Genomic DNA, 16,510 nt, shown 5'->3' on the forward strand with positions numbered 1-16,510 from the left:
AGTAGCATGATATTGTGATTTATAGTAAGAAATATATATTGTCTCATCCCCATTCCTGGCACAGAGCTCCTAAAATCCTTAGAATTTCCTAAGTGGTAAGAATTATAAAGGTGGAAGGAGTATCGTTTGTTATTCTTAACAAATCCCTTTCAAACCCACCTGAGCTTATGTTAATGAGGTGATTTTTTGAAAGCCCCTAGATAACCACCAGACAGTGGCTTGTTGCCAGAGGAACTATCCATGTGACTAGAGCACTGGAACTTTCAGCTTCACCCCAACCTCTGGACATTGAATTGGACCCAATGGCCAATCATACCTACAAAATGAAGCCTCCATTAAAAATCTCTAAAAGTACAGGGTTTGGTGAGCTTCTTGGTTGGTGAACACATGGAGGTAGGTGCTAGGGGTGGGGGGGCTGGTGGCATGCCTGTGTAAAGAGGACATGGAGGACTTCCCTGGTGGTCCACTGGGTAAGACTCCACGCTCCCAATTCAGGGGGCCCGGGTTCGATTCCTGGTCAGGGAACTAGATCCCACATGCATGCCGCAACTAAGAGTCCGCATGCTGCAACTAAGAGCCAGTGCAGCCTAAATAAATAAATATTTTTTAAAAGAGGACATGGAATCTCCACACCCCTTCCCCCATATCTTGCCCTATGCATCTAGTTCATCTGGGTATGCCTGAATTGCATCCTTTACAATAAACAGATAAACATAAATGTTTCCCTGAGTTCTATGAACCATTCTAGTAAATACTGAACATGAGGAGGGGTGATGGGAACCTCCAACTTATAGTCAATCAGAAGCACAGGTGACAACCTGGACTTGCAATTGCTGTCTGAAGTGGGAGAAGAGAGGGTTTTGTGGGATTGAGCCCCTGGGAGATCTGATGCTATCTCCAGGTAGATAGTGTCAGAATTGAATTAAATCTTAGGACACTCCAATGGTGTCCACAGGGAATTGGAGAATTGCTTGATGTGGGAAAAACTCACACATTTGCTGTCCAGAAGTGAAGTATTGAGAGCAGAGTGGTGAGCACAGCAGAGAAAAGGAGATTTTTCCCTTCAGGTAGGAAATATACAAGATGAGTCTGGGACACTTTGTTGTGCCAGAAATAAAAGAAGTGACAAAAGACTACTGAAGCTGTGTCAAAGAACATAAGAACTAACTCGAGGAGCTATTAAAAAAAAAAAAAAAAAAACTGCTAAAAAGACCCAAAAACCTCATTGGTCACCTTTGTGGGATACAGGTACATCAAACCATTATTCTGGAAATTGGTATATAAAAAGAAAATATTAGAAAATCACCATTGTGTGACCTAAAATGAAATACAGGCACACCTCAGAGACATTGCAAGTTTAGTTCCAGACCACCACAATAAAGCAAATATTCCAATAAAGTGAGTCACATGAATTTTTTGGTTTCCCAGTACATGTTAAAGTTATGTTTACTGTTGTCTATTAAGTGTGCAACAGTAATATATCTAAAAATCAATGTACATACTTTAATTAAATTACAAAACAACAAAAAATTACAATAGTAACATCAAAGATCACTGATCACAGATCACCATAACAAATGTGATAATAATGAAAAAGTTGCAAATATCGTGAAAATTACCAAAATGTGACACAGAGACTCAAAGTGAGCAAATGCTGTTTGAAAAATGGCACCAGTAGACTTGTTCAATGCAGGTTGCCAAAAACTTCAATTTGTAAATATGCAATATCTGCAAAGCATAATAAAGCCAAGCACAAGAAAACGAGGTATGCCTATGATGGATCTAGACAAATATCATCAGTGAATAATAAAAGCATTAAGTGAGTGCACCCATGTTCATAGCAGCAGTATTCACAATAGCCAAAATCAACCCAAGTGTCCATAAACAGGTGAACGGATAGACAAAACGTGGCCATCTATACGAAAGAATAGGATTCAGCCATATAAAGGAATGAAATTCTGACACATGCTACAACACAGATGAACCTTGGGGACACTATGGTAAGGGAAATAAGCCAGCCACAAAAGGACAAATACTGTATGATTCCACTTATATGAGGTACCTAGAAGAGGGAAATTCATAGAGACAGAAAGGAGAATGGTAGTTGCCAGGAGCCGGAGGGGAGGAGAAATGGGGAGTTATTGTTTAATGAGTAAAGAGTTTCAGTTTCAGATGATGAAAAAGTTCTGGAAATGGATAGTGGCAATCATTATATAACACTGTGGGTCTGCTTAATGCCGCAGAACAATGCACTTTAAAATAGTTTAAATGACAGGTTTTATGTTATATATATTTAACAATTTTTTAAAAAAGCATTACGGGGACTTCCCTGGTGGCACAGTGGTTAAGAACCCGCCTGCCAATGCAGGGGACAGGGGTTTGAACCCTGGTCCAGGAAGATCCCACATGCCGCGGAGCAACTAAGCCCATGTGCCACAACTACTGATCCCATGTGCCGCAACTACTGAGCCCATGTGCTGCAACTTCTGAGCCCATGCTCTGCAACAAGAGAAGCCACTACAATGAGAAGAACACGCACCACAACGAACAGCAGCCTTCGCTCGCCGCCACTAGAGAAAGCCCGTGCACAGCAGTGAAGACCCAATGCAGCCAAAAGTTAAAATTAAAATTAAAAAATAAAAAAAAACTTTAAAAAGTTAAAAAAAATAAAAGGCATTATGTGTAAAGTTTTATGGAGAACTTCATAATGAGAGACTTAGCTGCTACCATCTGAACCCTGATCAATCTGAGTATCAATAAAACCGTGGTACACCAGATATTTCTGTGCCTCTTGATGTGATGCAATCAGTACAAAGAAACATCTCTGAAGTGTTACTACACAAAAAGTCCTGAATTTCAAATAGTCGCTGAATTTAAACACAAGTTTATAATACCTCAGGGAACAAAAGAACAAATTATAGGACACCAAGTAAAAGCAACAAGCAAAATCCAGGCCATAGGGCATTTTATGTTTTCTTCAAAATATAACTGTGATATGAAAACCACATTTGGCCACTTATTCAAACAAACCATCTGTAAAAAGATTTTGGGGACACCTGGGGAAATTTAAGTATGGAAGGGATATGTGATCATATTAAGAAATTATTGCTCATTTTATTTGCTGATAATGGCATAGTGGTTATATTAAGGGGAAAAATTTCTTGTCAGCTAAGTATTTCTAAGTGGTGAGACAGTACATCTGGGATTTTCTATAAAATATTCCATAATAATAATAACAATAGTAATAATAGTAATAATGAGAGGGTTAGATGAAATAACATTGCCAAAATGTTATTGTTACTGCTGGCTATGTGTAATGTTTTAATGACCTCATAGTTTAAAAGACGGATAAAATGCTGAGAAACTTTGTTATTTGTTAATAGAAGTATGCATGTTAAAATGTTAAGGGTAGCCACTAAACAAACAGAAATAACCCATATCATCTCCAAATCCTGATTAATCCAACGAGGAGTAGTTAGGGAAAGTATTCAGAAGTAAACCCAGGTAAACCAAAATCTCAAGGAACTGGGAAGGGATTGTTCTATATACAAAGCACGATAAAATAATCATTCCACAAGTCAAGAAATAATTCACGAAGAACTGAGCAGGCCCTTTCTCTGATGGTGCTTCTCTAACCGTGGGTCATGAGGGGCCCCTGAAATCATGGATTAGAAGTTTGTGCTTACACTAAAATCAGCATGTCCCAATCAGTCACTAATGGACCCCTGCCTGCCAGAACAGCCCAGAGCTCCCAGCTGGACTTGGCCAAATCATGGTCAGGCATGTTCTGGCACACCGAAGTACTTCTCCCTTATGGGTTGTACACATGGTGACCCATATGGCAACTCTACAGCTTCAGTCTTACTATCTTCACTTCACAGAGGAGAAAACTGAGGCATAATGTGGGACAGCATTTGTCCATGGTGACACAGCTAGGAGGTGGTGAAGTTAGAATTCATCTGACTGAACAGTCAAAAGAGTACGAATGGATGTTGAGAAGCCCAGGTCTGTCCAACAAACCCAACCCTGAAGGTGAAAGCTTAATAGTGAGAAAGAAAACGGAGTGACGAGACTGTAAGAGCTTCTATATTTGGGCCGCTCGAGCCTGTGTGGAATAGGAATGGTGCTTTGTCGGTGCAAATTACAAAATAAGGACTGGGCGATAGGAACTGGTCCTGCGCGGTTTTTCAGCACATCTGGGTCTGGTCCAGAGGCAATAAGATATACAGAAAAATGGAGTATATGACAGAACCCGTGAAGCACACACCTGGACACATCTTGTGCTGCGACTGTGGTGCCCCGATTAGTCCAAATCCTGCCAGTATTTGCGTGGCTTGTCTGAGAAATAAAGTAGATATCAGCCAAGGCATTCCGAAACAAGTCTATCTTTCGGCAAACAATGTCAAAGGTATTTCCAGGCACCAGGAACTGGGGCACAACGTGCCTTAGAATCCAGGGAACTTCTTGCTTTGTGTTTGAAAAAAATCAAAGCCCCTCTGAGTAAGGTACGTCTTGCAGATGCAAGCTTTGTTTGGACTGAGCCCCATTCTAAGAGACTTAAACTAACTCTTCAGAAAGAGGTGATGAATGGTGCTACCCTTCAGCAAGTGTTTGTGGTGGATTATGTTGTTCAGCCCCAGGTGTGTGGAGATTGCCATAGAGTGGAAGCTAAGGATTTCTGGAAGGCTGTGGTTCAAGTCAGGCAAAAGACTTTGCACAAAAAACTCTCTACTATCTGGAACAGCTGATTTTGAAATATGGCATGCACCAGAATACACTTCGTATCAGAGAGATTCATGATGGTCTGGATTTCTATTATTCCTCAAAACAACATGCTCAGAAGATGGTAGAATTTCTTCAGTGTACTGTTCCCACTAGATACAAAGCCTCACAGAGACTGATCTCTCAGGATATCCATAGTAACACATACAATTACAAAAGCACCTTTTCTGTGGAAATTGTTCCAATATGCAAGGATAATGTTGTTTGTCTGTCTCCAAGACTGGCACAAAGCCTGGGAAACATGAACCAGATTTGTGTGTGTGTTCGAGTAACCAGCGTCATCCATCTCATAGATCCAAATACCCTACAAGTTGCAGATATTGATGGGAACACTTTCTGGAGTCACCCTTTCCTTAGTTTACACCATCCCAAACAGCTAGAGGAGTTTATTGTTATGGAATGCAGTGTAGTCCGAGATCTAAAACGCAGTGCAGGTGCTGGAATGGTATCAAAAAAGCATACCCTCGGGGAAGTCTGGGTACAGAAAACATCTGAAATGAATACAGATAAACAGTATTTTTGTTGCACTCATTTGGGACATCTAAATCCTGGAGACCTGCTGTTGGGGTTTGATCTGGCCAACTGCAACTTAAATGATGGACATGTCAACAAAATGAAATCAGATAGAGTCCTAGATGTGGCGTTAATCAAGAAGAGCTATGACCGTACCAAACGTCAGTGTCTTAGAAACTGGAAACTGAAAGAGCTTGCAAGAGATAGAGAAAACATGGATACAGATGATGAAAGGCAATACCAAGATTTCCTTGAAGATCTTGAAGAAGATGAGGCAATTAGAAAAAATGTGCATATTTATAGAGATTCAACGATTCCTGTGGAAAGTGACACCGATGATGAAGGAGCACCTCGAATTAGTCTGGCTGAGATGCTTGAAGACCTTCGCATTTCCCAAGATGCTACTGGTGAAGAAGGTGAATCGATGATGACCTAATGAGATCATGTTGTAGATGGTTTCCACATCCATAGGCTCAGAATGTTGGACAAAATAATGTTTACTGTCTCTTCTGCCTATGCCTTCATATTGAGAGAAGAGAAATTTAGTTTTAAACCTGAATAAATATGACTATTTTGATTGCTCACTCGAAGCACTGAAAAAGGTTGATGGTTTGGAAGTTTTAGATAAAAAAAAACTTATACAGAATGTAATTAGTACTGATATTTAGGCCATTTTACGTATGGAATTTTATCGGCTTGCTTTTTTATGAGGCACTAGTATTTTCACATACTATAGCTCTGGGTTTAAAAGCTCACAAGTTGTGATTCCTGGGAGGTTACCTAAATCTTCAAGCAGAAAACAAGCTTTTAGATTCTTTTTATATTGATTGCTTTAGTAGAAGAGCATATGAAGAATCATTTTTAATATGAACTTGCCGTGCAATTTAGATCCAATTTAGATCATTTTTATGTCCTTGGGATAGAAAACTTAGGGTTCAGTTTATCATTGGATATTCGCTAGGAAAGTTATCTTTTTTTATTCGTAATATTTGCATCTTCAAAAGCTCTTAAGCTGGGGATTATCTTAATTTTCATTGCAGAAGAAAGTATATTTAAAATATTTGTAGATTTGTAGCAAACAGTATTTAAAGGTTAAATAACAATTTGTACCTTTGTCGTTTTGGCTTTTGCCAGCAGCTTAGTGAAGTAGCTGTTTATGCCATAAAAATACCTTCCTATCACTTCGGGGATTTTACTTTAAAATTTTTGGTTCACAGAGGGTTTCCCTGGTGGCGCGGTGGTTGAGAGTCCGCCTGCCGATGCAGGGGACACGGGTTTGTGCCCCAGTCCGGGAAGATCCCACATGCCGCGGAGCGGCTGGGCCCGTGAGCCATGGCCGCTGAGCCTGCACGTCCGGAGCCTGTGCTCCGCAACGGGAGAGGCCACAACAGTGAGAGGCCCGCGTACCGCAAACAAACAAACAAACAAACAAACAAAGTTTTTGGTTCACAAATTGAGAAGGAATTCTCTCTTTATAAGTTTCTATCACTGAACATATCACCATCAAAAAGATTATTAGAATCCAGCATATAGATGATGAAGTGATAAAAGTGATCTTCATGCTTTATAAAACCATGAATCAGATTTGAATGAGGAATGCCTTCCACATCCTTGAAGGGAAAGCACTGGCTTGGGTTTTAAAGTGTTCTGAAAATGAAGTATTAAGAACCTATTTCTGTAAGCAAGATCAGACTTACTAAGCATGCCAGAACTAAGAGCTAATTCATAAATTCTATGTATACCACTAAATAAGGAAATTAAGTATTGAATGGCACATTTTCCTTTTTTTAAGATCAGACTCCCTAATTCTGAAGTTTTGAATAAAGGCCTGTGCTTTCTAAAGTGAAAAAAAATTAACAAAGAGGAATGGTGTAGGTGGTGCAATTTGAGTTTATAATATCAAAACTGTAGAGTATTTTGTTGTTTCACAAGTTCTCACTGACCACGTAGAGATGGGGAAACTTCAATACCCAGACATGTGCTGGATGCCTACATAGATGCTTCAATTCATTCTCAGAAGAAGATGGGACAAAAGTTATGAACGATATATATATATATATATATAAAACACTATTCTGGATAATCATCTGATCAAGAAGTTGTAGGCAAAATTCTTACATTGGAAGGGAGAGTAATTTTTAGGCACTGATGCCAGGAAATATCTGGGAGTTGGGACTTTTTAATGGAACCAACCATCCCAATTTGCCTGAGAGTCAGTGGGTTCCAGGCAACTGAGGCCTAATTGGTTGCTCTACCGGTGGCCTTGACTTCAAATGCATAACACAACTGACTCTGTCAGACAATATTCGATGTGAATACGATCCAAACTTAGAATGAAACTAAAACCCATTTCCACCAAAAACACACTTGCCCACCTCTGCAGAGAGAATTCTAGGATGAATGATATTTTAAAAGTATAATGAATAAGTCACTCGTGAAATTGAGGTCTTCCCCAAAAACTGTGGGTTGGAGCCTCCCAGCGTCCCCAAGGACTATTTTTAATGGAAGAAAACTTCTGGAATGTAAAGTCAGGCTTAACGTACCACTTTCACTTTGCTTCCCTGATCATGCTTATAATTCAGAGAAAAAATTTACAGAAGGACTGGCAATTTAAATCCCTATACTCACTGGTCCATCCCATGAATTAAGACCAAGCCTTAGCAAATGTGCTGAGTGAGGAAGAACAATTACCAAGTTCGTGGCTCCAGGTTCTGTTTACTCTGATATTGTCCAGGATAATCATTTATTTCCTGCTGCCTTCTAAGTTTTATGAAGCTGTTCAGAAAAGTTTCAGCCATGCTTTATGGCTGTGTGAACTGCCCGTGCATCCATTTCACAACTTGATTCATTCTGATTAAATTGTTCGACTGTTAATGAGTTTTAGATTGCAGGACGGAGAGGCAAACAATTCAGAACATTCAGGCAGTAAAATATCTTAATATTTCACAAGTTCGCTCTGAAAACATAAAACAAAAGGCTCATTTCTGGAAGGAGAGACTGTAGCAATTACCCTCTGTAAAAATAAATGTGCATGGCTCCCTATACATTATCCAGGCATCTGTGTAGGCACACTCACATGTAGGAAGCCAGATGGCACATGGAAATCTCACACATATCCATAGAAATTCTGAGATTTTCAAGCCAATTGCAACAGACAAGATAACCATTTGGACATATTATTCCAAAGAACTTCTGGGGCTATAGGCAAAAAATTGAGTCCTACTCAGCTTACTTCACAGTCTGAAGAGTTTTGCGATCTGAAGGCAATGCTGTGGGGTGAGGTGCTGAAGGGCCTCAGGTACCGAGGGCTTCGGAGACGGATGGGAATTATGAATCTGGTGACCAAATACTGCCCTTCAAGCCGTTCAATACCCCTGCCTCTCCCTCCTCGCACCTCCTGTGGGTTCCTGGCCCACCATCTGCTTCTCCTGGGATGCAGTATTGGTTTTGACAGTAACTGAGTAAAGATGTAAGCACTGGCCTCCCCCTTTGAACATTTTTCCTTGGAACTTCCCCCTTCTGGTGACTGCCCCCCACACTCCACCGGGAGAATAAACGTATAGCAGGTAGAGGTTACCAAAATGCTGAGGGCAGTGAGGCCTTGCCTTGGTCGCTTAAGCTCTGGAAAGTTCAATTGTTTCATTTGTGAAATGGAAATTAAGACATATTATCAGCCTAAAGGCAAAAGCTCAAATGGATTTCTTCATTCCTTCCAGCCCAGAAGCCACACCTGTAATATACACAAGACCTCATTTCAAACCAACTTTTGAGTGGAGCAGCTCTTCAAACTCAGGAAGAGAAGAGGAATTTGCATTTGGCCAAGAAGACTCAAAAGGTCCTTGCACACATTTCTTAAGGGAAGGACATTTAGGAACCTGGAAAAGCTTATGCCATATAATCACAGAATGTGAGGAGGAGGGCATCTCTGAGGCTGGCAAGGCCAAGGATACCATTTTGCAGACGAGAAAACTGAGGCCAGAGAAACCAAATGAGTCACCTGAATCTGGGACTAGCCAAGACAGATGCACCATTAAAGAACAGCTGTTGAGAGATGGAGCTCATAGCCAGATGCTCAGCCAGAGTGTTCCAGCTTCATCCAGTCCCCGCTGATCAGGTGGGCAGTATTAAGAGCATTTGACAAGTGAGAAATATTAATGGATTACTTCCCTTAAACCACAATCCTAGGAAATGGCAGAACTGAGACTAGAACTCAGGTTTTCTGGCTTCAGAGAAAATGCTTATTCTACTCTGCGTCATCTTATGGAAAGAAAATTGTGAATGAATTTGTGCAAAGGAGGGTTTGAAGTGAAGAATATGCAGACGAAGACACCTCGGTGCATTCAGGTTTTGTTTCCATCACCATAGTCATTTGGTGCTGGTGGGACTCTACCTCTGTATTTCCCCTTCTTAAGACTCCCCCTATTCCATTCCCAAAGAAAAAAACCCTAATTGACATGAGTTTTTAAATTAAATTAATATAAATCAATGTTGTGTTAAGAATTTGAAAGGTCTGTAAACTTAAAGTTAAATAAATTATAGTTAAAACAAAGCTTAAGAAAAAAGAATTTGAAAGGTCTGGAAGCACCCTGAGTTTGCCCAAACCAGCTTTGGAAGTGGTGATATACAGCAGTGAAAGGCAGAGCAACTGTTGGGTGCACTGCCATGGAGTCAGCAGCCAGGCCCCTAAATCCAAATTGGGACCCGAGTTATTGGGGTCTGCCTGCCAGCCTCCTGCATGCAGCAAAATGGCAACTGTCCACTTTGCTATGTTCTCTACTGCCTCTCCATCAGCTGCAGCCTTAGATGTGCACCAACAGCATTTCATCCATCACAAGTCCTCTTTGAAATATTTTCATTGTCTCTAGAAAGGACCTCAAATGCTTTTTAAAATCATGCTAACTGCCCAACACTCCGTAATGCATAATATTGCACTACCTTGCATTACATCAAATGTATAACATCACAACCTTTGACAGCATCTGTCCTGCCCTGAATTCCCAAGCATTCTTGGCCTTTGGGTTCAAAGTCATCTGACCCATGGTGGCCTACAGCTCACGGCATGCCACACCCAACCACAGAATTCTCCCCCTGGCGGCATCCAAGATGGCAGACTTGGCAGCTTCAGAGATGTCTCAGGGACTGGGCTTTCAAAGGGACATCTCAGTTAAGAAAATACGAATAACAACAAACCAACCCAAGGGCTGTATATAATTGTAGATACCCATTTCACCATAAATAAACAGTAAAATGGAAGAAGTAAAATGGTTATGAGATATGTTCCCTTCATGCAGTGTCTGTGTGCTCCTGGAAATCTTTTTTTTTTTTTTTTTCTTATTCCAGTAAAGTACAAGATATCTCAATAGCAACATAAACACCGTATTATCTACTAGTTACTATAGCAACTGCTATTCATGTAATTTGCTCATGCCTAAATTAAAGCTGCTTAGGGTAGCTTTAACTTGCATCTCTCACATATGACTTTTTTGTCCGTGTTTTTCTTTAATGAGAATTGTGTCTCTCAAATTGTAGGCAGCATGCTGTACGACTCTACCTTACTTGGAGCTGACTTTTGCCATTACCTGACTTTGTTTCCCCTGTTACTTTTAGGCATTCATCAAAGAGAGAACACGCTCTCTTAATGGTATATATTCCGTGAGAGTGGAGGAGGGGGTATGAAGGAGAAACAAGTTTTCCATCCGAAAAGAACATAAGCATCTGCCCCGCAGTGAACTTCACTGCTCTTGAACTTGTCAATTCTTTTCTACCTCTTCATTCAACACAATGCGAAAGGCATAACCTGAAAAAGGGCGTGATGAAAAGAGGTACTAAAGGAAAAGGCACAATAGTTCATCATCTCTTCTCTGGCATCCTTCCTACAAAATAAACAAGTTGAGAAGTTCTTCAATTTTTGTGACTGTAAGCAATGTGGTGGATTAATTTCCTAAATGCTAGCACTGAATAAATGAATTCATTGTTAAGAAAGTTCTGGATGAGCCAGTAGCCAAGTACCATTAATTCCATTATTTACCCTTGTTTGTGTCTGCTCTGGGATACAGTTGGGAGAGGAACATTGCCATGAAGAAACCCATTAAATACACCTACCTTTGTAAAATAATGCATTTCAAACTAAAGATTGACTATGCTTTTCTTAAAGAACCCAAAATTCTCAGTGGCCCTACTGAGATATGCAATAAATTTCTCAGAAATCACATTGCCACATAGCTGCTAAAAACTCTTCAGTGAATGTTTAAAGAAGATACATCCACCTGGAATTAAACCAGGATGGATTCCTTAGAAGAGCCATCAGGATCACTGTCCACCATGGTCACCCTCAGGACAGACAGACAGTGAAAGTCTCTAAATGTCCCTTTGCAGGGCTTCAAAGAGCTCTGGATTCAGGTGCAGGAAACCTGTCTTTAATATCTTCATTACTGCTCCCGATGCATTTCCAGTGTGGTTAATTCACATGCAGCATTTCACTAAATGGTATCCTCTTTGCAAATACTATTTCATATTTTTTCTTTCTTTTTTCCTGTCAATCTTTATCTAAATCTGAGTGCATTTTGTGCTGGTTATTCGCAGCAGTGTGGAAGCTTGGAAACATGGTCACAAAAGTACCACGTGCCTCTGGTCTGCAGCAAGCCTTTCTATTTGCTGGTTTAATCCTCCAGACTTCAACCATTTCCCATTTGGTCCTTCACATCATCTCGGGCTAATCCGTCAAGCGTTTTAGACAGCCAAGCCAATCTCCAATCGCTGAGGACTTTCCCACAAGCACCATGTCTGTTAATAAGATTTTCATTTGGAAAGATGCCAGGGCGTCCATGTTTTCTATTGTAAATAAATACTATGATTTAATAGCTTCAGGTTTTGTTTAATGTTAACGTCAACTATTTAAGAAAAAAAAAAAAAAGATCCTCAAATGCCTGGCCCGACAGTGAAATGGCCCACTGACGGCTATTTGCAAGGGTAATGTTGTGGAAAACAACATCCATCTTGTAAACAGTTTCATTAGCCCCATCTAGCTGACCTCTCCACATAATGTTGTCAAATGTGACGGGCATCAGATTATTGGGAATATGGAGATCAATAAATATGCAACACCAGCGCCTAGAATGCTTCTGGCATTGGAGCCATACAAATGCCATCTAACATGGCTCAGAGTCGCTGTCATCTGTCACACCAGCTAGTAAATAGACAAGCTTAAGGGGAAGGCTGTCCATAATGGTAAAATATATGGGTGAAGATGAATTAGACAGGCAGTGTGTAGTCAGAGTTCTGATGCATGAAGGTTCCAAATGAAAAACCCTAGGCAAACACTCTGGAGCAGGCTGCCTTCTTAGGGGAATCAATGCAAATTCTTGCCGCATGGTCAAAAGCTGCTCCATGGTCCTGCTTCTGTGTTTTTGATGTCAGCTGCCAAGGGAGTTTTCTCTGCATCTGGGATGCTTGCTAGAAATGTGGAGTATCCTGAGTGCATGTCTGTGCACCATGAGGGAGCCAGATCACCCATTCCCCCCAAATCCCTGTGCGTGTGAAGCGCACGATGTCTTTCTGTGTGATAGCAGCCCAAGGCCAAAGAAAGTGCCTGCATTGTCCAATTACTTTAGCCTCAAATGCCTACAACTTTGGGTCCACAAAAGAACAACCTGGTTGAACTGCTAAAGGAAACTTCCACCCCAGCTGGTGGTCATCAAATTGCCCAGATAATCAGACCTTTGGGAACCACTTCTGTTGACAACATCTCCATCAAGCCACCCCCTTCTAATATCCCTACCTGCCCCCTGCCCAGTCGGCCGCAAGCCGACTGCCACTGCCCAACATTTGTACCTATCACTACCTGAAGATCCCTTGCTGTGTCCTCAGTAGTGTTTTCCAGATTCCCCAGAACAGGCATCCCTGTTCATAAACCCTCTTCCCCCTCCAAAAAGTGCTCGAGTCCAGCCACGTCCATCATTAAATTAAAGCAACTTAAAGAAAAGCAAATTCTTGAAACAGCAAGCACAGAGGATGTAAGCCACACGTATGCGTATAGCCAGACACCCAGTGCCGGAGCAAACACATTCCTCAAACCCGAGTAATGTCGATGACCAATGGTGACCAGCATGCTTCCACCCCTCTATGTTTTAAGAAATGTCATTCTTCTCTGTGGAAAAGAGAACAAACAAGAAGCATAAAGGTATTTTTGAAGTACACTGTTATGAGGTACTTGGCTAGTAATTTGCAGCCTAGGTACACACCATACCTTTTAGCACGGCTATTTATCTCTCAGGGAGAATGCTGCCATACTTACGATAAAGGCTCTGTTGGACCTCTTCATCAATAGCAAACCTTTAAGCACAGCACATCTCATAAATAGGAGTTCCACTAACACAGACTTCAAAAGGATAGAACTTGATAATTCAAAAAGAGCTATATTAAGTGTTCCAGCAGTCCATCCATAAAAGCTGTCGTATATTCCAAACGCCAGAGTCCTTCAAGCAACATGACAGGTCTATTAGAATAATAGCAGGGGAAAGCATAATTAGAAGTAATCATTGGCTGGAAAGGAGCTAGTTGTTTTTGTAGAGCAAAATGCCGCTCTGAGCCCCGTGGAAAATGCAGCCAGAGCAGCGGCAGCGGGAGCAGATAACCATGGAAAATAACCGTGGCGCAAACCCTGCGCTATTTATTTCTATTTATTAAGAACTCTTTGTACACCTTAATGTTTTCCTGGTGAAATCATCTTAATTTGAGCCCACATTTTCTTTGGATAAGATTATTATGTAATTGCTACTTACTGGCCACTATTTTCTATACATTTGTTGGTCAAACAGTTAGGGTGTCCGTCTTTTCCAGCCTGACAGAGATCATCCCATCAAGCAGGGGCTCCTGGTTGGCTCCAGGGAGCCATATTGAATATACACCATATCCCAAAAGATGAAGAAGGTTTGGCTAAGCAATAACTTTTTAATCCATAGATTAATGACTCCAGCTGTCAAAGGATTGGGCCATTTCCCCCTTAGGGGTGGCAAAGGAGGAGGCATCTGGGGGCTATTTCCCTACGGAAGGGACTGCATCCCACACCAGGAACCCCATTCACCTGGTGACTTTTTGTGTTTTGTTTTGTTTTGTTTTTTTGCGGTACGCGGGCCTCTCACCGCTGTGGCCTCTCCCGCCGCGGAGCACAGGCTCCGGACGCGCGGGCTCAGCGGCCATGCCTCACGGGCCCAGCCGCTCCGCGGCATGTGGGATCTTCCCGGACCGGGGCACGAACCCATGTCCCCTGCATCGGCAGGCGGACCCCCTAACCACTGCGCCACCTGGTGGCTTTTTTTTTATCCTCCTCCTTAACTTTAAAATTTAGAATTTCCAGAATGCAGGGAGAATAACACACCCCAGCTGAGCCTTGTCAACAAGCCCAGGAGGGAGTCAGGGCAGGAGTCCTTAGCTCTACTTTGCAGACATGCACATTGAGGCTCAGGAAGGGAAGGGGTCCCCGGAGGTCCCACAGTTGACCTTCTCCACATGCCATCGTCCTGCCCTGACAAAATGCTTGCTTTGCCCCTGGTTCTCCGTCTCACTTACTCTGTGGGACGCGCCCATGAAGATAAAAGCCACTCACCTGGTGCTGTTGTGCAGGCCCCAGCCGGGTCTCAGAACGGAAACAGGCCACCCGCTCAGCCTTCAGACCGCAGGGAGGACGGGGCAGAGGTTCACACCCAACGTGGAAGGCAGCCTTGCTCTCTGCATAAAGAGAGATACAGTCAAGTCAGATTCACCCGGGTCTTGGCATCATCCACTTACCTAACATTTATTGATTTATAGGCAGGGTACCAGGAGTGAGGGGAGGTGGCAGAGGAAGGGAGTAGAGAATGGGAGAAATAGAATGAAATCTAATATTTAGCCCAGATATGAGAAAAATGCACCTCTGATGACTCAACCTCAAAATAGTAGGTAGAGTCGACTTGGAGCACCCAGGACAGACAGTGAGCAGCCAGTGAACCAGTGTTGCCAGGAAACACGTGGAACTCCAGCACCTGCACCGACTTTCTAGCCTCCTGAATCTGAGCCACTGACTTAACCTCACTGAGCCTCAGTGTCCTCATCTGGAAAATGCGAGTAACAATACTGCCTGCCTCCAAGCGTTGTTGTAAAAGTAGATGATCCGTGTGATGCCCCCAGCACAGTGCATGGCACATAGGGAGCGCTGATTAGGTGGCCCCCCTTCTCATACACCATAGGAAGCCAGAGGAGGGAGTGACCCATGGACTCTGACTCTTAGGAAAGACCCCCTGGAGGTGGTAGGCGGCCAGCTGGCCCTCAAAGGGTAGAGGGCAGTTCTCCACAAAGCAGCACCCCAGGCCTTGTCATGGTGGTCCAAAAACTCAGCTGGCCTCCTGCCAGGGGCTCATTTCTAATAAAAGCCTGATAGAGACCCTCAGGTTTGTTGATATGTTTGCTTCTCATTTAGACTCCTAGCAGCACTGTGTGAGTCGGGACTTTAAAATCATTTGGATTTCAACAGCATATCCCTGGCGGTTACAAAGTTGTAATTCACAGCCCGGCTCCTCAACCACACTCAAAATATTCAAGCTTAAAATTAATTTGGTTTTGAGATACGACACCAGGATATCATCAAAACAAGGTTAGAAATCCTAGTCCAGTGAATAGATTTAGAATTTAGGCTATAAAGGGATTTCAGCTTGACGAGAGCTGGATCTTCCCGTCTTGTGCAATAGATTTCCAAAAATGCTTAGCAAGACCGTATCATACATCCAACGTACACGCCGCAGAGATAAGGCACCAGGAAAGAGGATGGTGATGATGGTGGTGGTGGTGGTGATGTGATGGTGACCATGATGACCACGCAGGAGGAGGAAAGGGCAGGCTCAGGGTTGGTTTTGAGAAAGGGATCCAGGTAGGCAAAGAACGCTGATGCATCAGTTCACATCAGGGTGAGTCATGAGCGTGGGCCTGAGACCTGAGACAGTGCGCTTTCCCAGCTTCTTCAGATTGAGGGGTTCAGGCTAGGCGAGCTGTGGATCTCCAAACCCAGAGATCTGTCAAAAGGATTTACTCTGGAGAAGATCATCAACCCCAACATAACAATTTTAGGCATATCCTGAGCTTGGAAAAGGTTCAAACAGTAGTTAATCCAAATAAGCAAGAATCTGTAACAACATTATAAATCCACACACCTCCTGTTTTACCCAACGCCACACGTGTCCCTGCC

General features: G+C 42.3%; 1 pseudogene across 1 annotated transcript; it reads left to right on the forward strand.

Moving 5' to 3' along the window:
• Positions 1–4,226: 4,226 nt before the first annotated feature.
• Positions 4,227–5,922, forward strand: LOC308622049 (60S ribosomal export protein NMD3-like; annotated as a pseudogene). The gene has a single exon. The product of its transcript is annotated as a 60S ribosomal export protein NMD3-like (transcript).
• The last annotated feature ends 10,588 nt before the right edge of the window (positions 5,923–16,510 follow it).

The sequence above is a fragment of the Mesoplodon bidens genome (assembly GCF_964165515.1).
Source record: "Mesoplodon bidens genome assembly, chromosome: 1".
Lineage (NCBI taxonomy): Eukaryota > Metazoa > Chordata > Mammalia > Artiodactyla > Ziphiidae > Mesoplodon > Mesoplodon bidens.